Genomic DNA, 25,193 nt, shown 5'->3' on the forward strand with positions numbered 1-25,193 from the left:
GGGCACCACAGTGAGCCAACTGTTATGAATGGGTCACAGAGGAGGAAAACTAAACAAGCTAAGTCACAGAAAACCAGAGAGGTTGGTAACTATGCAGATTGCAGACCCCTGATCCTAACCACACAACTAGCAGCAGCAGTGGAGCATTCCTACGATGAATCTAGACGCCTCGTCACAGCAGGAGGACTAAATAAGCCTAAAGCAAGAAAAGGGGAAAACTAACTGTCCCACAGTAGACCCCAAAGGAATAGACAGCCCCCACACATGTATTGACGGTGAAACAAGATGAAAACACAAACACAGGCAGGAAAATAGGCTGAGCAAACGATGGGGCCCAAACTAACTAGAAAGGACAGGAAAGGAAAGACACTGTCTGCAATCTGCCCAAAAAACCCTACAAAAATAATGTCCAACACTTCTGATAACAAAATTAACCCTGAAGTCACTAGACTTCTCCCACTATATCAGCACTCTGAAATATTCTGAGACAGAGCAAAAAAGAGGCCAATCTAATAAGGGACAAAAAGCAAATTGGCAAATACAGATAAATAAGAGTGGAAATTCAGCACAGCCCCAGCCGGGGCTAGCTGACCACACAAAAAACTGATTAGACCAACAAAATCAAGTGTGAACATTAGCAGAAACACTTAGCTTGAGATGACTGGAACAGAGCTGAAAACCAAGACCTGAAAAGCCAGAAGGAATCACCAGCACCAGAATATGGCGTCGGCTGTCTTAAATCCAGTCTGAGATTCCAGAGATCCAATCGTTAGCCTCATCATCAGGTGGCAGATCTCTACTAATAAATCAACCTCACTACCTCCTGTTACCACCAGAGGGAACCCGGAAGGAGAACTCACAACTGGTAGACCAGAAAATGAGTTCACAACAGCCAACATTACTATTTGCAAGTACTGAAGCGATTGCATGAGGCACTGAGAAAACAAAAACCTGAATTGTGGCAATCAGGGTCTGGCTACTTCATCATGGCAACGTGTCTCTCCACACAGCATTGAAAATCAACCAGTTTTTGTTGAAAAGCAACATCACAGTTTCTCACTCCCCTTACTTGCAGCACCTACACCCCTGCAACTTTTTATTATTAAGAATGAAGAAAAACCTAAAGAGAAAGCATTTTAAGGATGTAAAAGAGGCTAAGAAAAATTATCTGAAGGCACCTAACAGCATTAGTTCCAAAGAATATAAAAAATGTTTCGAAAAGTGAAAAAACTGTTGGGACAAGTGCATATCATCCAATGGAAAGTATTTTGAGATGAACTAATGTTTTCATGATGTTAGCTTGTATAAAAAAGTAAATAAATAAGTAGTTATGGGATTTTGGGAGGGTACCTCGTCGTATTATTATGTACTATCCTCAGCGTTTGTACAGAACTACAAAGAGTAATGTAAATGATGATATGGTCCATAATGAGCCCTGTCTGTTATTACTTGAAGCGTCAGAAGGATTTATACAAGCCTACAAACTATAGCAGGTCTGTGGTTAGTTCTTCAATATGTTTGGAGCAAGTATTACCAGTTTTATTTGCAACATTTTTCCATACATGCCTAAAACTTTTTTATTGTACCTGTGGGGTTAGTGACTGCCTCCATCTTTTTTTTTAACTCAAATAGATTTTTATTAAGAAGAGGACGGCAATATACTTATTAAAGAGATATAATCATTTTCTGTTTTTAACTAAATAAAACAAACCCCAACATAACAAGGAAAGCCCACCCCCCTAGACAGCTTGCATTATCTCAACAGTGTGATCTGTACAAATATATAAAATTTGAGACATACAGTTCTACCTAAGAGAGCAGTATGTACAAGCATTCCCACATATGAATATCCCAGAGACCGTTCCCCATACATCCGTCGCTTAACCTAATTCCAGCCTTGGCGTCCACAGTTTGTCATACATCACCAGTTTTCCCCTCTTCTTATAGACCTCCTTTTCCAGATTAATGACATGCTTCATATAATGAAGGTATTCTCCTCTTGAAGGTGGATCTTCCTTTTTCCAGTTACTCACTATCACCTTCCTAGACATATATAGCAGTCTGGCAATTGCCACCTTGAGGTTGTTATCCACTTTTATCTCCTCCACATATCCCAACAGACACACTACCAGTTCCCTTGGGACCATGCCTTCTATCTGACTCAAAACCACCAACCATAAAGCAGCCAACCTTGGACACGTCCACAACATATGAAGTATTCCAGCATTTTCATTCTTACATTGCGGGCATTCAGAGGTAGCTTGTAGTTTGGCCTTATACATAACCTCTGGAGATCTGTACACTCTATGTAAAATATAAAGCTGAGACAGCCTGTATGGTTCACTCAATGACAATTTTGGTATCCACTCCAGAACAGACTCCCATGTTTCATCCTCCAAGCAGCCCAGCTCTCTTTCCCACTTAGCCCTCGCATTGATCGGGAATATCAGTAGATGAGTTTGTATTAAGTCTCTATACAAGGAGGAAAAAACCCCCCTCGTAGTCCCATCCCCACAAACATACTCCAACACTAGATCCCCCTGCTCTGAGCCCCATGCACATGCTTCGTTCTTGCATATTGAAACTCTCCAGAAGCCTTAAGACCAAACTCCGCTTGTAGCTCAGAAAAGGGCTTCAGTTCGCGCTGATCCAGTATCTGGAAGACATAGCATATCCCCTTAGCCTGCCATTCTGGCAAACATCCCAGCGCCTCCGGCAAATTATTATTGTACCATAACGGAGAAAACCTAGTTAGGCCGGTGACTAGTGTTGAGCGATACCTTTCCGATATCGGGAAATATCGGATCGGATTGAACCGGACCGATACCCAAAAAGTATCGGATATCGCCGATTCCGATCCCGGAAACCAATGCAAGTCAATGGGACAGAAATATCGGAATTAAAATAAACCCTTTCTTTCCTTGTAGGTTAATTCTACATGAAGGAAAACAACTAAGAATAATGTAGAATGTATTGGGGGAGGTAGAGGAGACATTAAAGGCATAGAGGTTTTGCCCAATCAAATGGAATAGCAGGAATAATTTTTTTTTTAAGACGTTCGGAGTTACCAAGATATTGACTATGTTAACCTTTTTTATATTTTGTCAGATATGTATGTTTCACTACTTCCATGCTCTTCAGCTTCTTTTTTACTTCTCCCACACTTTCTCCTTCATGATCCTCAGCAGCAGCATCTTTTTCATCCACTTCTTCTTCACCTTATTCATCTTCTTCTTCTTCACCTTCTTTCTATTATTCTTTTTTTTTTTACATTCTTCATATTCTTCTTATTCAACTATTATTCTTCTTCATATTCTACTTCTTCATCTTATTCCTATTCTTCTTCTTCATCATATTCTTATTTGTGACAGGCATTCCTGTAGTTGTTATCTATAAAAGTTTGAAGATTACACCTTCTGTTCTGCCTGTCACAAAAGATTTATAACAGGATTTGTCCGCGTTCAGTTTGGCCTGCAGCAGCAGGCATTTTCCAGGGGCACCACGAGGAGGAACGGACTCACCCCCATACACTGCTTAGTCTTCTTCTGCTTATAATTTAGATAATATCTTTTGCTCTGATTTTTAGTCTTATGCTTAATGTTCTTCTGCTTTTTGTTCTTCTGCTTCTTGGTCTTCTGTCTCTTGTTGTTCTGTATCTTGGTGGTGGTGGTGGTTGTCTTCATGTTCTTTGTCCTCTTGGTCATCTTCTTCAGGGTCATCTTTTTGGTCTTCTTTGGGGTGGTCTTCAGGGTCATCGTCTTCGGGGTCATCGTCTTCCTCGGGGTGGTCTTCGGGGTCGTCGTCTTCAGGGTCATCGTCAGGGAGATCCAGAGTGATTACCAAAAACTACTTCAAAAAGCTTGAACTTGGAAATGTAGCAGAAGGTACAAGAAGGCTAAGGAACTGCCAAGAACCAGCTGACGGTACTGGAACCCGGATGGGTAGCAGAAGCTACAAGAGCCAATGGCACTACCGAGGACCAGCTGATGGTACTGGAACCCAGTTACTAAGCAGGAGGTGCCTGTGCTAGAAAGCACTACCAAGGACCAGCAGACATTGCTGGAACTCGGATACCGAAAAGGAGGCACCTAAGCCAAAGGCACTGCCAGGAACCAGCTGACGGTACTGGAACCCGGATGGGTAGCAGAAGGTACCCATGAAAAACAAAGTTGCAAGGCCGCGAGCTGGCCGCAGTTACCGAAACCCACAGTCCTACAGGGGGTGCTTGTCCTATTGGCACTACGGAACCAGCCTTCATTGCTAGATCCCGCAGCCCACATAGGAAGCACCTAAACTGCAGGCACCATAGAGTCAGCTAACCTGACCGCAACACAACAGTACAACATATTGGTGGCAAAGTGACGTTGACACTACCCAGAAACAGCTGGCGTGCTGGAACCAGGCTGGGCAGGAGGAAGTACCCGTGCCAAAGACACTGCCGAGAACCAGCTGACAATGCTGGAACCCGGATGGGTAGCAGAAGCTACAAGAGCCAACGGAACTACCGAGGACCAGCTGACGGTGCTGTAACCCAGAGGGGCAGCAGAAGGAACAAGAGCCAATGGCAGTTCCGAGGACCAGCTGATGGTACTGGAACACAGTTACTAAGCAGGAGGTACCTGTGCCAGAAAGCACTACCAAGGACCAGCAGACGTCGCTGGAACTCGGATACCGAGTAGGAGGCACCAAAGCCAAAGGCACTGCCAAGAACCAGCTGACGTTACTGGAACCCGGATGGGTAGCAGAAGCTACAAGAGCCAATGGAATTACCGAGGACCAGCTGATGGTACTGGAACCCGGAGGGGCAGCAGAAGGATCAAGAGCCAATGGCACTACCGAGGACCAGCTGATGGTACTGGAACCCGGTTACTAAGCAGGGGGTACCTGTGCCAGAAAGCACTACCAAGGACCAGCAGACGTTGCTGGAACTCAGATACAGAGAAGGAGGCACCTAAGCCAAAGGCACTGCCGAGAACCAGCTGACGGTACTGGAACCCGGGAGGGTAGCAGAAGGTACCCATGAAAAACAAAATTGCAAAGCCGCGAGCTGGCCGCAGTTACCGAAACCAACAGTCCTACAGGGGGTGCTTGTCCTATTGGCACTACTTAACCATCCTTTATTGCCAGATCCCACAGCCCACATAGGAAGCACCTAAACTGCAGGCACCATAGAGTCGGCTAACTCGACCACAACAAGACAGGACAAAGTTTTGGAGGCAAAGTGACGTTGACACTAACCAGAAACAGCCGGCTTGCTGGAACCAGGCTAGGCAGGAGGGAGTACCCGTTCCAAAGACACTGCCGGGAACCAGCTGGCGATAATGGATCCCAGGGTAAATACTACAAACAGTGGAGACAGAGGCCTAATTGGAGCAAGTTTAAAATCTGTAGTTGTGTGAGTGTGGACAGAGCAGTAGAAATTGCCGGACACACAGCAGGGGATCAGCTGACGTTACTGAACCCCAGTAACAAAGGAGCAAGTGTTGATTGTGCAGACAGCACTTCTGAGCAGCAACTGGTGGTGTTGGAGCCCAGGGTAAATACTAGAGACAGAGTGGAGCCAGAGGCCTAATTGGAGCAAGTTTGAAATCAATAGTAGTGTGAATGTGAACAGAGCAGGAGACATTGCTGGACACACAGCAGGGGAGCAGCTGACGTTACTGAACCCCAATAACACAGGAGCTAGTGTTTTCTGTGCAAACGGCACTTCTGAGCAGCAACTGGAGGTGTTGGAGCCCAGGGATTACAGTTCAGGTGGTAGAAACATGAACACAACAGGAGACCTGGATACTGTTGCCAACCAATGATTTAATCTCGAAGAGGACTGGAAAATTCCAGCAAGATCCAGGCCTTGTTCATTTTCAGAAAAGTAAGCCGGTCAACGTTATCGGAGGATAGTCGCATGCGACGGTCTGTTAGTACCCCACCTGCGGCACTAAAGATGCGTTCCGATAATACACAAGCAGCAGTGCAAGCCAGCACCTCCAATGCATACTGGCTAAGTTCTGGCCATGCATCCAGCTTAGAGACCCAAAACTTGAATGAGGAAGAGCCGTCTGGAAGTACACTGAGAGGGCAAGACATGTAGTCTGTCACCATCTGACGGAAACGTTGCCTCCTGCTGACTGGAGCCGTCTGTGATGGTGTAGACATTTGTGGCGGGGACACAAAACTTTGCCACATTTGGGCCATACTGGTCTTGCCTTGTGCTGAGGCGCTGCTTCTGCTCCCTCTCTGGGCAGAGCTTCCTCCACTGCCTCAACGCACAGAGCTGCTTTGTAAAGCACTAGCAGCACTGCTCTCGGGTGGAATGGAGAACATGATGGAATGCACCAGTGTGTCTTGGTACTCCCGCATTTTACGCTCCCGGTTCAACGATGTTATGAGGCTTTGTATGTTGTCCCGGTAGCGTGGATTTAGGAGGGTGTACACTCAATAATCAGCCGTGTTGAGAATGTGGGCGATGCTGCGGTCGTTTCTCAGTCACTGCAGCATGAAATCAACCATGTGCTGCAGACTCCCAACTGGCCAAGAAACGCTGTCCCTGCTTGAGGCGTCATCTCTGCCTGCTCTGCATCACCCCGCCCTCGCTCTAAATACTGACTACTAGAGCATTGTGTGTCTTCCTCCTCCATGTAAAGTGTAGTGTTTGGTGAACTTTATTTACTTGGTTTTTTTCACAAAAAAAAAAGGATGTGACCAAAGATGTAAAAGCGATAGTATCACAATCTTTTTGTAGCTATTACAATGCAGGAAGGTAACCTACAATGCAATAGATGAGGTTCCAAAAAATAGGCTAATACTAATCTGGCTGGGGCTGCAGGGCAAAAGCCAGCAGGAAGGCTCCTCTTTCTACTCCTATATAGTGTTTGCAATCAATCTAGCTGGATATGGATGGAAGCACGCTAATAGGAGAAATTCAGGAAAAATAAGCAACACTACAGCAAAAAAGGACAATGTATGAGGCAGTGACGCATGCTGAGCGGACTACAACCAGAGGTGGCTGCAGAACACACTACAGCGTGAGCTGCACTCACACACAGAGACCTCAAAGACAGCTGTGAACAGTGCAGAGAACTGTGCACTAGCACTGAAAGGCTGCAGAAAGGCTCTGCTATCTACTCCTATATAGTGTTTGCAACCAACGTAGATGATACGGATGGAAGCACACTAATAGGAGAAATCAGGAAAAATGAGCAGCAATAAAACAATAAAAGGACTATGTATGAGGCAGTGACGCACACTGAGCGGACTACAACCAGAGGTGGCTGCAGAACACACTACAGCGTGAGCTGCACTCACACACACAGACCTTGCAGACAGCTGTCAATAGCGCTGCAAAGCAAAAGAAAGCTTCACACAGCGGTTGCTAAAGTAGCCTGTGTAAAGCACAATATAGCAAATCGCTATCTCAAACTGTCCCTCAGAGTCAGAACAGCAGTGTCCTGTCCCTAACTGAATTCACAGCAGAGTGAACCTAAAATGGCGGCGGCGGCTTTTATAGTGCATCATGACATCATTTCAGCAGATAATCACAGCCATGCCATTAGTTAACATGCCTACATGCCTAACAGGAGGTGCTCACACTTCTTAGGATTCCTCTTTGGCTGAATCAAATCAAACTGGCTCATAGCATTATGGGAACTTCCGATTCTGGTATTCGATATGCAAAAAGTATCGGAACTCCGTATCGGAATTCCGATACCTCGAATATCGGCCGATACCCGATATTTGCAGGATCGGAATGCTCAACACTACCGGTGACCCCACAAATTAGTCTAATCCTTTCCCACAGTTTAAAGATCAGATATAATGTTGGGTAAGTTTTCCCAAGTACCCCCAGGAAACCATCCTCCAAGCTCTGTACCACAGAACATCTTTTCGTCACACCCTCTATTAGATGCTGTACTATGCTAGAAGTCACCTCGTGCGCCCAGCCCCTAAGATACTGGCACTGAGCCACAAGAAAATATATTTCCAGATTAGGCAAAGCTAAACCCCCCTCATCCTTGGGCCGTCAAAGTGTCTCCAGCCTGATACGAGGATACTGTTTCCCCCATACCAAACTTCGAAATAAAGAATTAATCTGTTTAAATTTCCAAATATGCGCGTCATGCAGGACATACAACACCTTAGGTATCAGAATCATTTTAATAAGATTAACTCAGTCCACCACCGACAAATGCAGTTTAATCCAAGCCTTAGCAACCCCCAGAACAGGAGTCAGATTTGTATGCAAATAGTCCATAATCGGCACCGAAATCCATATCCCAAGATATTTGAACTCATCTGCAGCTTTAAGTCTGCCCCCATCCTCTGCTTCCCCCACCTCATCCCCTGGATCATCAACCGGAAACAGAATTGATTTATTCCAATTTATCACCAACCCCGACAGAGACCCAAGTCCCTCAATAAGCTGAATGGCACCCCCCCAGAGAAGTGTGTGGATCACTCAAAAACAGTAATATATCATCCACATAGAGCGCTATCTTCTTTTCTATTGACCCATATTTGAACCCGGAGACTTAAGCCGACTGTCGCATTTTGGCGGCCATTGGTTCCACAGCCAAAGCAAACAGAAGAGGGTAGAATGGACACCCCTGCCTCGTCCCTCTGTGTAACTTTATGCTGTGGGATAACTCCCTATTCACCCTAATTCTAGCCACTGGTTGTGCGTACAGCAGTTTAACCCAATATATAAATTGTGGCCAAAAGCCCATACAGTACATAACCTGCCACAAATATCCCCATTCTACGCTATCAAATGCCTTGTGGGCATCAAAGGATGCGATAACAATCTGACCACAGTTAGGCCTCTTTCACACATCAGTTTTTTGCCTTCAGGCGCGATCCGGCTTTTTTTTGGAAAAAACGGATCCGGCAAAATGCAATGCCGGATCCGGTTTTTCCCCATTGACTTGCATTAGCGCCGGATCGTGCCGGATGGCATTGCGTTTCATCCGTTTTTTGCCGGATCCGGCAACTTGTCTCATTCCGGCGTCTTGAAAAAACGTCTACTGTAACGTTTTTTGTCTCCGGCGAAAAAGCCGGAAGCGCCGGATGCGGCGCTTCCAGCTTTTTGCTACAATGAAAGTCTATGGGCGCCGGAATGCGCCGGATCCAGAAAAAGACGGATCCAGCAACCGGATCCGTTTTTTTTAAGTCTGTGCATGCTCAGATCCAATTGGCCAGCCTCCAGGAACAGAGACGGATCCAGCAAAAAAACGGATCCGTTTCTACAGTTCTCCAAAATTTATGCCGGATCCGTTTTTTCTAAAAAAAGCCCGATCATGCCTGACGGCAAAAAACTGATGTGTGAAAGTAGCCTTATCGGCTCGCAGCTGCATATTCATAAAAAACCTTCTCAAATTAACCGGCCGTAGACCTGTCAGGCATAAAGCCAGACTGATCCGGATGTATCAACTTAGAGATAATACCCATCAGCCGGTCCGCTAACACCTTGACCAGAAGCTTCACATCTGTTGTGAGCAAGGAAATTGGACGGTATGATTCAGGCAATCGTGGATCTTTATCTTCCTTTGGTATTACCACTATTATGGCTTCTCTCATGGATGCTGGCAAAGTCCCTTTACTATTAGCATCTTCCAACACCACCCTTAATCTGGGCACTAACAACTCCTGCATTCCTTTATAAATTTCAACTGGTAACCCATCTACACCTAGCGCCTTCCCCCTAGACATTGACCCTAGTGCCTGACTTATCTCCTCATCAGTAATAGGTGCCTCCAAACTTTCCCTGTCATCCTCTCCCAATTTGGATAACCCAAATCCCTCTAAAAATGCCACAGTTTTTCCCACCGATGCCCCCTCCCAAGAGGAGTATAAATCTGTATGAAAATCCATAAAGACTCTTAAAATATCTGAGGTGTCAGACACCTTCGTGCCTTTTCCCGAAATCAATGAATGCACATATGAGATACTCCTCTGGGCAGACGCCACCAGTGACAACATGTGGCCCACTGTCTCCTCCTCCTGGTAATAAGCCAAATGCTGAAACTCCCTTTTCCTCTCCGCCCTTTCCAATAGAATCCTATTCATATTAATCTGAGCTTCTTTTAACCATTTCCCTACCTCTGGGGTGCCAAACATAACCATCTCATCCTCCGCTTTCCTTAAACACTCTGCCGCTGCCCTCTCAGCCTGTTTTGCCCGCTGCTTACATCTACTAATATCCCTAAACAGAAAACCTCTCAGATACGCTTTCATAGCCTCCCATATAGTGGATATATCCGTGCTCCCATCATTAAACTCAAAGAAAACCACTACCTCCCGTTGTATACTCTCTAAATCCACACTATGTAACCAGTTAGGGTGAATTTTCCACTCTCCCCTGCATGCAGCTTGTGACCTCTATCTCAATCGGACTATGGTCCGAAAAAGCTCTTGGTAGGTACCTCACGTCTCCCACTATCGCATCCAGCAACCCATTACCAAGAGCCATATCTATTCTAGATAGGGTATCATGAGCTGGTGAATTGCAAGAGTACCCCCTCTCCCCAACATGTCGCACTCTCCATAAATCAATCATGCCGACTTCTCTAATATATGTACCAAATGCAGTAATATGACCCTCAGACCTATTTTGAGTGGTTTTATTCTTGTCCCAAAAATCATCACATATGTTATTAAGGTCCCCAATAATTAAAACTGGCAACGTTCCCCCATGTCGAGCCAACTCCAACACTTCCCTAATTTTCCTGCTGGAATAAGGAGGCAGAATGTACATAGCTGCCACACATAGCAACACACCAAACAATTTACATATCACCACTACATATTGTCCATCCACATCCACATGCACCCCCACTTCCTCATACCATGCCCCCGCAGAGACCAGTATCGACACTCCCATCCAATAGATGGAAAAGGTAGAATGATATGCTTTTTGTATCCAGTTCCTACGTTAAATGTGTCTTAAGCAGGCGTATCATAGAGGCTCTCTGGTCTCGAGCATACTGCAAAACCGCCGCCCGTCTGGTCTTGTCCACCTGGCCTCTTACATTCCAGCTCAGTATTTTAATATGGTCCCCCATCACACCACTCATCATTCATCATGAAATCCACTGTTCCTAATACCAGCTGTCTAATCCCCCCCTGGAACTCCCCATTCCCCCTCTTCCCTTCCTTAAACTAAAGCTTCTTCCTCTCATTGAGAGCGGGGCTCCTCCGCCCAGTACACACACTCTCTTGTAAACGACTTACCCCTCCCGCCTCCCGACACCATTAAAACTTCAACTCTTTACACTGGTATAAAACATTTCAAAACATTCAACTGGGTAGAAAAGTTTCAATACACCACTGCAGCATTCCAATATGAATCCTTCTCCTCTCTCCATATAATCTATCGCAGCATCATCAGACTGAACCTATAAATGGTCAGACTAAACACATCCAAGTCTGAAAACAGCATCAACAAGGAACAGGTACATAGGAAACACAGTTCTCCTATTCCAGGTATGAGAAATAGCATGCTTCTGGGTCTCCACAGATGCTCAGTCTCCTTTGGCTTATAATTTTTTAGCATTAGTGTCAATCCACTGGGTAGTGTCCTCTGGTGTCAGGAAAAACTGGACTTTTTCAAAAGGCTACCACCCGCAGCCTCGCAGGGAACAGCATGGAGTATTGCACCCTCAGCTCCCTCAAGCGTCTCTTGACCCCAGTAAACTTCATTCTCTGTTTCTGAACTGCAACAGAATAGTATGGATAAATGGCAATCCTCTGTCAGTCAACAGTTAGATCCTCCATTTCTCTGGCACTCCTGAGAATAATGTCCCTGTCTCTATAGTTCAGTATTTTAGCAAGCATAGTATGGGGGTTAACACCAGGGGCAGGGAGCTGTGGTGGGACTCTGTGAGCTCTCTCAATAGCAAAAACTTTTGTCAGCATCTCAGCTCCCATTTTCTCTCTCAGCCAACATTCAATAAACTCAGTAGGATTCCTCCCCTCCATTTTTTCCGGCAGACCCACTATACGGAGATTATTTCTCCTGGATCTTTTCCAGGTCCTCACTTTTCAACTTTCAATTCAGAGCAGAAGGCAGTGTCTGCATAGGATTAATTAATCAACGGTGACGGGAGCTCTCTCCTGAGCATCCTCTCACATTGCCAGCTAGGACACACCCCTGACTGCCTCCAACTTAATGATTTAGTGTTCTCCTTCATCCATGGTTGTTTCAATTAATTGAGAATAAGACTGTAGGTCTGTGCCCAAAAGAGCAATTAAGTCTACTGTCATACAGAAATATCTAAGTGAGGTCATCTTGTCATGACAGGTGTATAGGGTGTATATAAGTTCTCTATTTTGTGGACTATAAGATGCACCAGACCATAAGATGCACCCATTTTGGGGAGGAAAATAAGAAAAAAGTCATATTAAAATGGTGTTGCATCTTATAGTCTGCCTTTACAGTAGCTTTCCGGCTGGGGGGTCCCGGGAGGCAGGGTTGCTGATGCAGTAAGCTGGTGGTGGTGGCAGAAGTAGGGCAATGCTGCTGGCCCTGTGCTGAAAGGATGGGGTGTTTGATGGTGCAGATCGATTCTTGAAAGATGGGGGTTTTAGACAAATTTCCTGATATTTATACTTCCGTGCGCTTCCTCGCAGTGTCTTGCATTTATGACACTTATTGGACAATCATACCATATACACTCACTGGCCACTTTATTAGGTACACCATGCTAGTAACGGGTTGGACCCCCTTTTGCCTTCAGAACTGCCTCAATTCTTCGTGGCAGAGATTCAACAAGGTGCTGGAAGCATTCCTCAGAGATTTTGGACCATATTGACATGATGGCATCACACAGTTGGCGCAGATTTGTCGGCTGCACATCCCTGATGCGAATCTCCCGTTCCACCACATCCCAAAGATGCTCTATTGGATTGAGATCTGGTGACTGAGGAGGCCATTTGAGTACAGTGAACTCATTGTCATGTTCAAGAAACCAATCTGAGATGATTCGAGCTTTATGACATGGCGCATTATCCTGCTGAAAGTAGCCATCAGATGCCTGTTCTTAGCTGAGAGGAGTGGTACCCAGTGTGGTCTTCTGCTGCTGTAGCCCATCTGCCTCAAAGTTCGACGCACTGTGCGTTCAGAGATGCTCTTCTGCCTACCTTGGTTGTAACGGGTGGCAATTTGAGTCACTGTTGCCTTTCTATCAGCTCGAACCAGTATGCCCATTCTCCTCTGACCTCTGGCATCAACAAGGCATTTCCGGCCACAGAACTGCCGCTCACTGGATTTTTTTTCTTTTTCGGACCATTCTCTGTAAACCCTAGAGATGGTTGTGCGTGAAAATCCCAGTAGATCAGCAGTTTCTGAAATACTCAGACCAGCCCTTCTGGCACCAACAATCATGCCACGTTCAAAGGCACTCAAATCACCTTTCTTCCCCATACTGATGCTCGGTTTGAACTGCAGGAGATTGTCTTGACCATGTCTACGTGCCTAAATGCACTGAGTTGCCGCCATGTGATTGGCTGATTAGAAATTAAGTCTTAACACACAGTTGGACAGGTGTACCTAATAAAGTGGCCAGTGAGTGTACATTAGTAGTAAGTCAGAGATCAGTATAGCCCTCAAGATTTGCTAAGGACTACACAGTTTCCGGTTAGGAATGCAGAGGTGACTGGTAATGTGAGTATATGTTTTTCTTTATCTTACATGTTTTATGTACAGTATTGTGATCTTAAGTGACCCCATAGCATAAAAAGGAACATTTGACTCATGGAGAATAACTTTTTAACAAATCAAATTTCATAGGAAAATCCTTTCAAAGAGGTGAATTAGAATTTTGTCTTGCCTGCTCATCTCTAAAAATGCACCAAAGATTAAAGAGTACAAATGACCTTGGCCCTCCTAATCAGAAAAATTTCCTTGACCAAATTTTCCATGAATTCGGCTCTGCAGGCTTGTGTTAGAAAAACTGTTCTGTTTGTATGTTTATCTGATGTACCAAAATACTTACCATATATTTACAGTTGGTAAATAGCTATATCAGGGAAACATGAATTATTTCCTATGGTCCTAGGTACATATAGAGGGCTGCCTGTTTCCCGACATTTGGGTTGTGAAAAACACAGTTCCTGCTGCATTCCTCACACACTACTGCCATCCCCGAGTCTCCTTCTGTGAAATTTTATCCACTCCTCCCTCCCTTCAGTCAAATGGTAACTTTTATTGCTCTGGCAGAGTTAAGTGTCGAATTTTCCCTTCAAGACTCCTTTGTCTACCAGGTTTAACCCCTTTCCCCTTTTCCCCACAGTGATCTGTGATGTGACAGATCAGCGATCTGTCACAGGACAGTTATGTCCCCTCTGGGACATTGTAATAAAGTAAAAAAAAAAAAAAGTGTAAAAACAATTTAAAAAAAATTGCTAAATAAATTCAAGAAAAAAAAAATATTCCCCAATAAATTCATTTTTTGAAAATAAAAAAAACAAACAAAAGTACACATATTTGGTATCGCCGCGTCCGTAACGACCCACCCTATAAAACTGTCCCATTACTTAACCCCTTAAGTGAACCCCTTAAAAAATAAAAATAAAAAACGAAGCAAAAAATAATGATTTATTATCATACCGCCGAACAAAAAGTGCAATAACGCGCGATCAAAAAGACGCATATAAATATCCATGGTACCACTGAACACGTCATCTTGTCCCGCAAAAAACGAGCCAAACATAGCATCATCAGAGAAAAAATAAAAAAGTTATAGCTCGCAGAATAAAGCGATGCAAAAATAATTATTTTTTATATAAAATTGTTTTCATTGCATAAAAGCGCCAAAACATAAAAAAAGACATAAATGAGGTATCGCTGTAACCGTACCGACCCGAAGAATAAAAAGGCTTTAGCAATTTTATCGCACGCGGAATGGTGTAAACGCACCCCCTCAAAAGAAATTCATGAAATGCTGGTTTTTGTAAATTCTGCGTCCCAAAAAACAAAATAAAAAGCGATCAAAAAATGTCACGTGCCCGAAAATGGTACCAATAAAAGCATCAACTCGTCCCACAAAAAATAAGACCTCACATGACTGGGTGGGTCAAAATATGGACAAATTATAGCTCTCAATATGTGGTGATGCAAAAACTATTTTTACAATAAAAAGCGTCTTTTAGCGTGTGACAGCTGCCAAATATAAAAACCCGCCATAAATAGTAAATCAAACCCCCCGTTATCACCCCCTTAATTATGGAAAAATAATAAAATTTAAAAAATGTATTTATTTCCATTTTCCCGTTAGGGCTAGGGTTAGGGCTAGGGGTGGGCTGAGATTAGAGTTAGGGGTGTGTTGGGGTTAGGGTTGGAGTTAGAATTGGGGGTTTCCACTATTTGCACACATCAGGTGCTCTCCAAATGCAACATGGCGTCTGATCTCAATTCCAGCCAATTCTGCGTTGAAAAAGTCAAATGGTGGTCCTTCCCTTCCAAGCTCTGCCATGCGCCCAAACAGTGTTTTACCCCCACATATGGGGTATCAGCCTACTCAGGACAATTTGCAAAACAATTTTAGGGGTCCAATGTCTCCTGTTGCCCTTAGGAAAATAAAAAATTGGGGGCAAAAATATCATTCTCGTGGAAAAAAAATGATTTTTTTATTTTCACGCCTGGGCGTTATAAACATCTGTGAAGCCCTTGGGGGTTCAAAGTGCTCATCACACATCTAGATAAGTTTCTTGCGGGGTCTAGTTTCCAAAATTGTGTCATTTGTGGGGGGATTCCACTGTTTTGGTACATCAGGGGCTTTCCAAACGCGACATGGTGTCCGATCTCAATTCCAGCCAAAATTGTCAAATGGCGCTGCTTCCCTTCTGAGCTCTTCCATGCGCCCAATTAGTGGTCTATCCCACATATGGGGTATCAGCGTACTCAGGACAAATTGCACAATAACTTTTAGGGTCCTTGGGAAAATAAAAATTGGGAGTGAAAAGATCATTTTGTGGAAAAAATATGATTTTTTAATTGTACCGCTGTACGTTATAAACTTCTGTGAAGCCCTTGTGGGTTCAAAGTTCTCACCACATATCTTGATAAGTTCCTTGGGGGGTCTAGTTTCCAAAATGGGGTCACTTGTGGGGACATGCTGCATTTCGGCGCGCACGGCGCACCGTCAAAAGTGCACAGCACGCTACTTTCACACTGGCAGCGCATGATCTGCGCACCCTATGCTAAAGATAGGGTGTGCCGATCGCATGCGTGCAAATGCGAAAGTAGGCGGTGATCCCGGATGGGGCGGGCAGGGAGCCGGATCGGGGCGGGGCTTAACGACGCAGTGCGCAGCGTCGTTTTAACGCGAATGTGAAACCAGCCTAACTTGCATTTATTTGTGAAAAAAAACAGAAATTTGCATATTTATGCCCTTAAATCACAGAGATATGTCACCCAAAAAACTTAATAGTAACATTTCCCACATGTTTACTTTAAATCAGCACAATTTTGGAACCAAAAATTTTTTTTGTTAGGAAGTTATAAGGGTTAAAATTTGACCAGCGATTTCTCATTTTTGCAAAACCATTTTATTTTCACGGACCACATCACATTTGAAGTCACTTTGAGGGATCTATATGATAGAAAATACCCAAAAGTGATACCATTCTAAAAACTGCACTCCTCAAAACCACATTTAAGAAGTTTATTAACCCTTCAGGTGCTTCACAGGAATTTTTTAAAAGCTTAAAAAAAATGAACATTTAACTTTTTTTCACAAAAAAATTACTTCAGGTTGAATTATTTTATTTTACTAAACCGGAGAAATTGGACTGCAAAAGTTGTGCAATTTGTCCTGAGTAGGCTGATTCCTCATATATGGGGGTAAACCACCGTATGGGCGCATGCCAGAGCTTTGAAGGGAAGGATCATCGTTTGACTTTTTCAATACAGAATTGGCTGGAATTGAGATCAGACACCATGTTGCGTTTGGAGAGCACCTTATGTGCCTTAACAGTGGAAACCCCAATTCTAACTCCAACTGTTATGAGCTCATTTTCGCCTTCACCTATGATGTCCGATGAACTCCCTCTGCTGGTGAAAGGAGGTAGTGAAATTGATTTGGATGGGAAAAGCCTGTTATCTGAACAGGTGGAGTGTGATTGAACATCCAGAATCTCTGAGTGGATATAAGGCCGCCGACGCCCTGCTGGGTTGCTGGTGATCCTCTCTGCTCTGAGCGCTGGCCTCCAGTTTAGTCCTGTCTACTAAAGCTAAGTTTTTGCTCTGCTATTGTTCCATGAGATTTTGTCTGGTTTACTTAGTGTTTGTGTTCAGCCAGCCCTGGTTGGGACTGGCTGAGCTCCATTTTTGTCTCTGATCAGTTGTTCTCTATGCTCTGCTTTCAGAATATACCTGAGTGCTGATATAGTGATTTTGAAGTCTAGTGACTTCAGGGCCTTTTCTATCAGACGTGTTGGACATTATTTTTGGCAGGGTTTTTGCGTGATTGCAGACAGTTGCTTTTCTTTCCTATCCTGTCAAGTTAGTGAGGGCCCCATCGTTTGCTCAGCCTGTCTTTCTGTCTGTGTTTGTGTTTTCATCTGTTTTCACCGCCAATACATGTTGGGGGCTGTCTATTGCTTTGGGGTCTGCTCTGGGGCAGTTTAGATTTCCCCTTTCTTTCTTTAGGTTTATTTAGTTCTTCGGCTGTGAACGAGGTGCCTAGGACCACCATAGGAACACCCCACGGCTACTCTTAGTTGTTGTGAATAGGATCCGCTAGCTACCAACCTCTCCGGTTTTCTGGACTAAGCTTGTATTTTTGTTTTTTCCTCCTCCGGTGACTCATTCATAACAGAATCTCCAGCCATACTGCAGATTCTAGGGTACTCAATAGCAGGAAAGAATTGTAAAAAAAAAAAAAAAAGTGTCAGAATTTTTTTTTAATATATATTTTTTCCTCTTTTTCTCTGGGGCCGTAGGAGGAATTTTCTTAATGGAGATTAAGCAATTGTCTGATCGTGTGGAGCAGCTGGCTGCTGAAGTGCAGGGAATTTCCGCCTGTCTTGCTCATTCACATGCTGCTGAACCAAAGATTCCTACTCCTGATGTGTTTTTTGGGATCGGTCTAAATTTTTTAATTTGAAGAATAATTGTAAATTATTTCTTGCCTTGAAGCCTAACACATCGGGGAGCTCTGTGCAGCAGGTTAAAATTGCGCGGCGATCCCCAGGATTGGGCGGTTTCTTTGACACCTGATGATCCTATTCTGACTAATGTGGACGCATTTTTTCAAGCTTTGAGGTTGTTGCATGATGAACCTAATGCTATTGATCAAGCTGAGAATGCCCTTTTGGCATTGTGCCAGGGTCAGGATTTTGCAGAGTTATACTGTCAAAAATTCTGAAAGTGGGCGGTCCTTACTGCCTGGAATGATGGTGCCTTGGCAGCTCTCTTTCGGAAGGGTTTGTCAGAAACCATAAAAGATACTATGGTGGGATTTCCTGTTCCCTCTGGTCTTGACGATTCTATGTCATTAGCCATTCAGGTTGATCGGCATTTACGTGAACGTAAAAGTACACGAGAAATGTTGCCACCTGTTGAACAAATGTCTGAACCTATGCAATGAGATAGCGTTTTGTCTAGGGCGCAACGTCAGGAGTTCAGAAGGCGTAATAAGCTGTGTTTTTTCTGTGGAGATGCCTCTCATATGATTTCTGTCTGCCCTAAACGAGAGAAACGTTTTGCACACACATTTGCTGTGGGTGGTGTTCAACCTAAGTTTCTTCTGGCAATTACTCTGATCTACTCCCTGTCCACATTTTCCGCTAAGGCTTTTGTGGTTTCGGGAACGGCTCTGAACATGATGGACTTGGATTTTGCTAAACGTTGTGGGTTTCCTATGACACCTCTGTGGACGCCTATCCCTTTGAGGGGGTATTGATGCTACTCCTTTGGCGAAGAATAAACCTCAGTTTTGGACCCAGGTGGTAATGCGGGTCGCCCCAGACCATCAAGAAAATTGCAGATTTTTGGTGTTGCATAATTTGCATGATACCATTGTTCTGGGATTTCCCTGGTTGCAAATCCATAATCCAGTTTTGGATTGGAAATCTGTGTCTGTGGTGAGTTGGGGTTGTCTATAGTTCCCTCAACAAAATTACTGTTAAATATCAGTATCCGTTACCCCTGATTTCTGATCTATTCTCCAGAGTTAAAGATGCTTGCTGGTTTACCAAGCTTGACCTCAGGGGGCGTATAATCTTATCCGCTAAATTTTTGATTATCTATCTGGATGATATTTTGATTTTCTCCAAGGATTGGGATTCTCATGTGGAACATGTTCGGACTGTGTTCCGGATTTTGAGGGAGAATTCCCTGTATGTCAAGGGATCAAAATGCCTTTTAGGTGTACAGAGGATTTCATTTTTGGGATTTATTTTGTCTCCGTCAACTATTGAAATGGATGCGGCCAAGGTACAGGCCATTTATGATCGAGTTCAACCCACTTCTTTGAAGGCCCTCCAGAAGTTTTTGGGTTTTGCTAATTTTTATCATAAATTTATAGCTATTTTTTCTGGTATTGCCAAACCATTGACTGATTTGACTAAGAAGCGTGCTGATGTGCTGAATTGGTCTCCAGAGGCTGTTTCTTCCTTTCAGGAGCTGAAGCGAAGATTCACTTCTGCTCCGGTTTTGCGGCAACCTGATGTCTCACTCCCGTTTCAGGTAGAGGTGGACGCTTCTGAGATTGGTGCAGGAGCTGTTTTGTCCCAAAAAGATCTGGTATCATCTAAAATGAATCCCTGTGCTTTCTTTTCCCGAAAGTTCTCCCCATCCGAACGCAGCTATAATGTGGGGAATCGGGAACTGTTAGCCATGAAATGGGCATTTGAGGAGTGGAGACATTGGTTGGAGGGAGCTAAACATCAAGTCGTGGTCCTTACTGACCACAAGAATTTGATTTACCTGGAGTCGACCAAACGCTTGAATCCTAGACAGGCTAGGTGGGCCTTGTTTTTTACACGTTTTGATTTTGTGGTCTCTTTTCTTCCGGGCACTAAGAATGTCAAGGCAGACGCCCACTCTAGGAGTTTCTTTGCTAATTCTCCTATTGTGACCAAGCCTGCTACCATCTTAGGTGAGGGGGTAGTTCTTTCTGTCTTCTCGCCCGATTTGAGACGTGCTCTGGAAGAGTTTCAGGAGGACAAACCTGAGCGTTGTCCCATTGGAAAATTGTATGTTCCTGACCAGTGGAGGAAGAGAGTAATGTCTGAAGTTCATTGCTCCGCATTGGCTGGTCATCCAGGTATTTTTGGTACTAGAGATTTGGTGAGTCGGTCTTTTTGGTGGCTGCCTTGTCTCGTGATGTCAGGAATTTTGTGCAGTCCTGTGGGACTTGCTCCCGGTCTAAACCTTGTTCTCGCTCTAGTGGGTTGTTGATACCTTTGCCGGTGCCCAGGAGGCCATGGACCCATATTTCAATGGATTTTATTTCTGATATGCCTGTCTCTCAGAGAATGACTGTTATTTGGGTGATTTGTGATAGATTCTCTAAGATGGTCCATCTTGTACCACTCCCTAAGTTTACATCTTCCTCAGAGTTGGTGCCCTTGTTTTTGCAACAGGTGGTTCGCTTGCATGGGATTCCTGAGAATATTGTGTCTGACAGAGGAGTTCATTTTGTTTCTAGATTTTGAAGGACTTTTTGTTCCAAGCTGGGAATTCAGTTGTCCTTCTCTGCGTTTCACCCTCAGACCAATGGGCAGACGGAGAGAACAAACCAGACTTTGGAGTCTTATTTGAGATGTTTTATTTCTGCTGATCAGGATGATTGGGTTTCATTTTTGCCCTTGACCGAATTTGCTTTAAATAATAGAGCTAGTTCTGCCACTTTATGTCACTTTTTTTTGTAACTTTGGGTTTCATCATCGATTCTCTTCAGGGCAAGTGGAGTCTTCGGCCTGCCCAGGTGTTGACACTGTGGTGGAGAGAATGCACCAGATCTGGGGCCAAGTGGTGGATAAGTTGTCTCTCTCCCAGGAAAAGGCCCAGCGGTTTTCCAACCGGCATAGGACCATTGGTCCCTGGTTTAAGGTGGGTGATATGGTTTGGTTGTCATCAAAGAATATCTCTATGAAGGTGGCTTCTCCAAAGTTTAAACCTAGATTTATTGGACCTTACGAGATTTTGGAGATTCTTAATCCGGTGTCTTTTTGATTGGCTCTTCCTGTTACATTCAAGATCCATAACGTGTTTCATAAGTCTCTGTTAAAGAGGTTTGTTGAGCCAGTAGTTCCTGTGGTGGCACCTCCTGACCCTGCATTGGTTGAAGGTAATGTGGAATATGAGGTTGAGAAGATACTGGATTCTTGTCTGGCTAGATGGAGACTCCAGTATTTGGTTAAGTGGAAGGGTTATGGCCAGGAGGATAATTCTTGGGTCTCTGCATCCAATATTCAAGCCGAAAGATTGGTTCGTGCTTTTCATCGGGCCCATCCTGATCGCCCTGGTGGCGTGGATGAAGGTTCGGTGACCGCTCCTCAAGGGGGAGGTACTGTTATGAGCTCATTTTCTCTTTCACCTTTGTTGTCCGATGAACTCCCTCTGTTGGTGAAAGGAGGTAGTGAAATTGATTTGGATGGGAAAAACCTGTCATCTGAACAGGTGGAGTGTGATTGGACATCCGGAATCTGAGTGGATATAAGGCCGCCGACGCCCTGCTGGGTTGCTAGTGATCCTCTCTGCTCTGAGCGCTGGCCTCCAGTTTAGTCCTGTCTACTAAAGCTAAGTTTTTGCTCTGCTATTGTTCCATGAGATTTTGTCTGGTTTACTTAGTGTTTGTGTTCAGCCAGCCCTGGTCTATCAGACATTGTTCTATCAGATGTTGTTGTGAGTTCATTTTCCCCTTCACCATTGAGGTCTGATGAACTCCCTCTTCTGGTGAAGGAAGGTAGTGAGGCTGATTACAAAGCACCTGAGCAGAATGATGATGACTGGGTGACTGGAATTGCTGACTGGATATAAGGCAGCCGACGCCCTTCTGCCTTGCGGGTGATTTCTCTGAGGGATTCTAGGAGACCAGTCTGATTCCTGCTCCTCAAAAGCTAAGTTTTCTGCTCTGCTTTTTGCATTTGTGTTTTGGTTTTGCTTTGCCTTGTTTTTCTGGATTTCTGCCTTCCGCTGCTGGGTGAGCTGAATTCCTTTTTGCTCTGTCTTCAGAAAATACCTGAGTACTGATATAGTTTTTTTGAAGCCTAACGTCTTCATGGCTTTTTTCCCTGTCAGTCTGTTGGCTCTTGTTTTGAGAGGGTTTTGGCGGATTGCAGACAGCAGCTTTTCTATCCTGTCCTATTTAGTTAGCTTGGGCCCCATCATTTGCTCAGCCTATCTTTCTATCTGTGTGAGTGTTTTTTCATCTTGCTTCACTGTCATTATATGTTGGGGGCTGCCTATTGCTTTGGGGTCTGCTCTGGGGCAGTTTAGATTTCCCTTTCTGTCTTTAGGCTATGTAGTTCTCCGGCTGTAATCGAGGGGTCTAGGGCACCGTAGGAACCCCCCCACGGCTACTGCTAGTTGTTGTTGTTAGGTTCAGGGGTCTGCAATCCGATAGCTGCCAACTTCTCTGGTTTTCTGGACTTAGCTAATATTTCAGTTTTTGCCTCCTACGGTGACTCATTCATAACAAGACGTGTTGGACATTATTTTTGGCAGGGTTTTTGCGTGATTGCAGACAGTTGCTTTTCTTTCCTGTCCTATCTAGTTAGTGAGGGCCCCATCATTTGCTCAGCCAGTCTTTCTGTCTGTGTTTGTGTTTTCATCTGTTTTCACCGTCAATACATGTTGGGGGCTGTCTATTGCTTTGGGGTCTGCTCTGGGGCAGTTCGATTTCCCCTTTCTTTCTTTAGGTTTATTTAGTTCTTCGGCTGTGAACGAGGTGTCTAGGACCACCGTAAGAACACCCCACGGCTACTGTTAGTTGTTGTGAATAGGATCAGGGGTCTGCAATCCGCTAGCTACCAACCTCTCCGGTTTTCTGGACTTAGCTTGTATTTTTGTTTTTTCCTCCTCCGGTGACTCATTCATAGCAACCAGCCCTAACCCTAGCCCTATCCAGAACCCTAGCCCTAACTCTAACCCTAGCCCTTGCACTAACAATAACCCTAATGGGAAAATGGAAATGAATACATTTTTTTTAATTTTATTCTTTTTCCCTAACAAAGGGGGTGATAAATTGGGGCTTGATTTACTATTTTTAGTTGGTTTTTATGTTTGGCAGCTGTCATATGCAAAAGAACGCTTTTCATTGTAAAAATAGTTTTTGCATCACCACATTTTGAAAGCTATAATTTTTCCATATTTTGACCCACCGCGGCATGTGAGGTCTTATTTTTTGCGGGACGAGTTGATGTTTTTATAGGTACAATTTTCGGGCACGTGACATTTTTTGATCGCTTTTTATTCCAATTTTTGGGACACAGAACAAAAACCAGCTTTTCATGAATTTCTTTTGGGGGATGCATTTACACCATTCCGCGTTTGGTAAAATTGATAAAGTGGTTTTATTCTTTGGGTCAGTACGATTACAGCGGTACCTCATTTATGTCTTTTTTTTGTTTTGGCGCTTTTATGCAACGAAAACAATTTTATATAAAAAATAATTATTTTTGCATCGCTTTATTCTGTGAGCTATAAGTTTTTTATGTTTTTGCTGATGATGCTGTATCACAGCTCATTTTTTGCGGGACAAGATGACGTTTTCAGGGGTACCATTGTTATTTACATCAGTCTTTTTGATCGCGCGTTATTGCACTTTTTGCTTGGAGGTATGATAATAAAGCATTGTTTTTTGCTTTGTTTTATATTTTTTAAGGGTTTCACTAAAGGGGTTAACTAATGGGACAGTTTTATAGGGTGGGTCGTTACGGACATGGCGATACTAAATATGTGTACTTTTATTGTTTTTTTTTATTTCCAAAAAATGAATTCATTAGGGAATATTTTTTTTTAAACATAGTAACATAGTTGATGGAAGACTTTAAGTCCATCTATTTCAACCCATATCCTATCCTAACTTGCCCTAACACGTTGATCCAGAGGAAGGCAAAAAAAAACCCATGTGGCAAACAGTAAGCTTCACATTGGGAAAGAAAATTCCTTCCCGACTGCACATATGGCAATCAGACTAGCTAACTGGATCAACGCAATGTTCAGGAAACTAGTGTATATACCCTGTAATATTATACTTGTCAAGAAAGGCATCCAGTCCCTTCTTAAATTTTATTAGGGAATCACTCATTACAACTAGAGTTGAGCGACTTTTGGTATTTTAGGGTCGCGTTTCGTTTCATGAAACCCGACTTTTCCAAAAGTCGGGTTGAGCAAGATCGTCCGATTATAGGGAAAAGTCGGGGTCGTCCCGAAACACGAAACCCAATGTAAGTCAATGGGGAATAAAAGTCGGCAGTGAGAGGAGGACAGGAAACACACCTACAGTGCCCATTTGAATGCCAAAAGCATCAATTCTTCTTACTTAAGCTTGTCAACCTTAATTAACTTCATAATACAAGTTACGCACTGAAAAATGGGGGTTATTTGGCTAAAGTTGTGGGGGGGAGGGCTGGCTGCAGGTTTTCATGTGCCCTGGGCGAAAGAGCGCCCCTTTAACACATACCACAACTCATCAATGATCATGCTCCGATACGGCAGAGAAATAGCGGTATAGTACAATGAAAAATACTTCACTTTTTACATCTCATGACGAGGCCCATCTATTTCTCCATACAGAATCATTGGTCCCATATAATGTTTGAAACAGTATATGATGAGCTCCACATAATGCTACAGTATATGTTGGTCCCCATGGATGAAGTTCCACTGTCTTATGGGCCCAAATAATGCTCCAAACATAATGGGCCCCATTTCTAATGCTCTAGTGTATAATGGGCCCTGTAAATGCTGCTCCAGTGTCTGATGTCCACCTTTGGAATGTTCCAGTGTATGGTGGGCCCGATCTATCATTCTCCAGAGTATAGTGCTCCCCAAAAATTGCTGTCCCAACATTGAAAACAATCAAATAAGTCTCCTCGCTAGGGAATTCCTGGACTAGTCTGGACTCCTCGTCGTCCCCATCTTCCATCTCACTGCACAGTATTTCAACCTTGCAAGTGCTGTGATCCTGAGCAAGCAGGGGGGGCCCACTCGTTGGTGACGGCACTGGCACAGGGCCCCTGATAGTACG

At 44.0% G+C, this 25,193-nt stretch overlaps 1 long non-coding RNA gene across 4 annotated transcripts in view; it reads left to right on the forward strand.

Annotated features, from left to right (window-relative positions):
• The window catches only part of LOC141084628 (uncharacterized), a 278,465-nt gene that overhangs the window by 111,144 nt on the left and 142,128 nt on the right, over positions 1-25,193 (forward strand). The window contains exon 1 of one of the 4 annotated variants that reach the window (XR_012231063.1): positions 20,949-21,049. The exons of the other annotated variants lie outside the window; for them this stretch is intronic. This is a non-coding gene — a long non-coding RNA (uncharacterized lncRNA). Of the gene's footprint in view, positions 1-20,948; positions 21,050-25,193 lie in introns of those variants that run through there. 4 annotated transcript variants of the gene reach the window in all.

Source organism: Dendrobates tinctorius, unplaced genomic scaffold (genome assembly GCF_039654945.1).
Source record: "Dendrobates tinctorius isolate UK_male_01 unplaced genomic scaffold, ASM3965494v1 ptg000025l, whole genome shotgun sequence".
In the NCBI taxonomy this organism is placed as follows: Eukaryota; Metazoa; Chordata; class Amphibia; order Anura; family Dendrobatidae; genus Dendrobates; species Dendrobates tinctorius.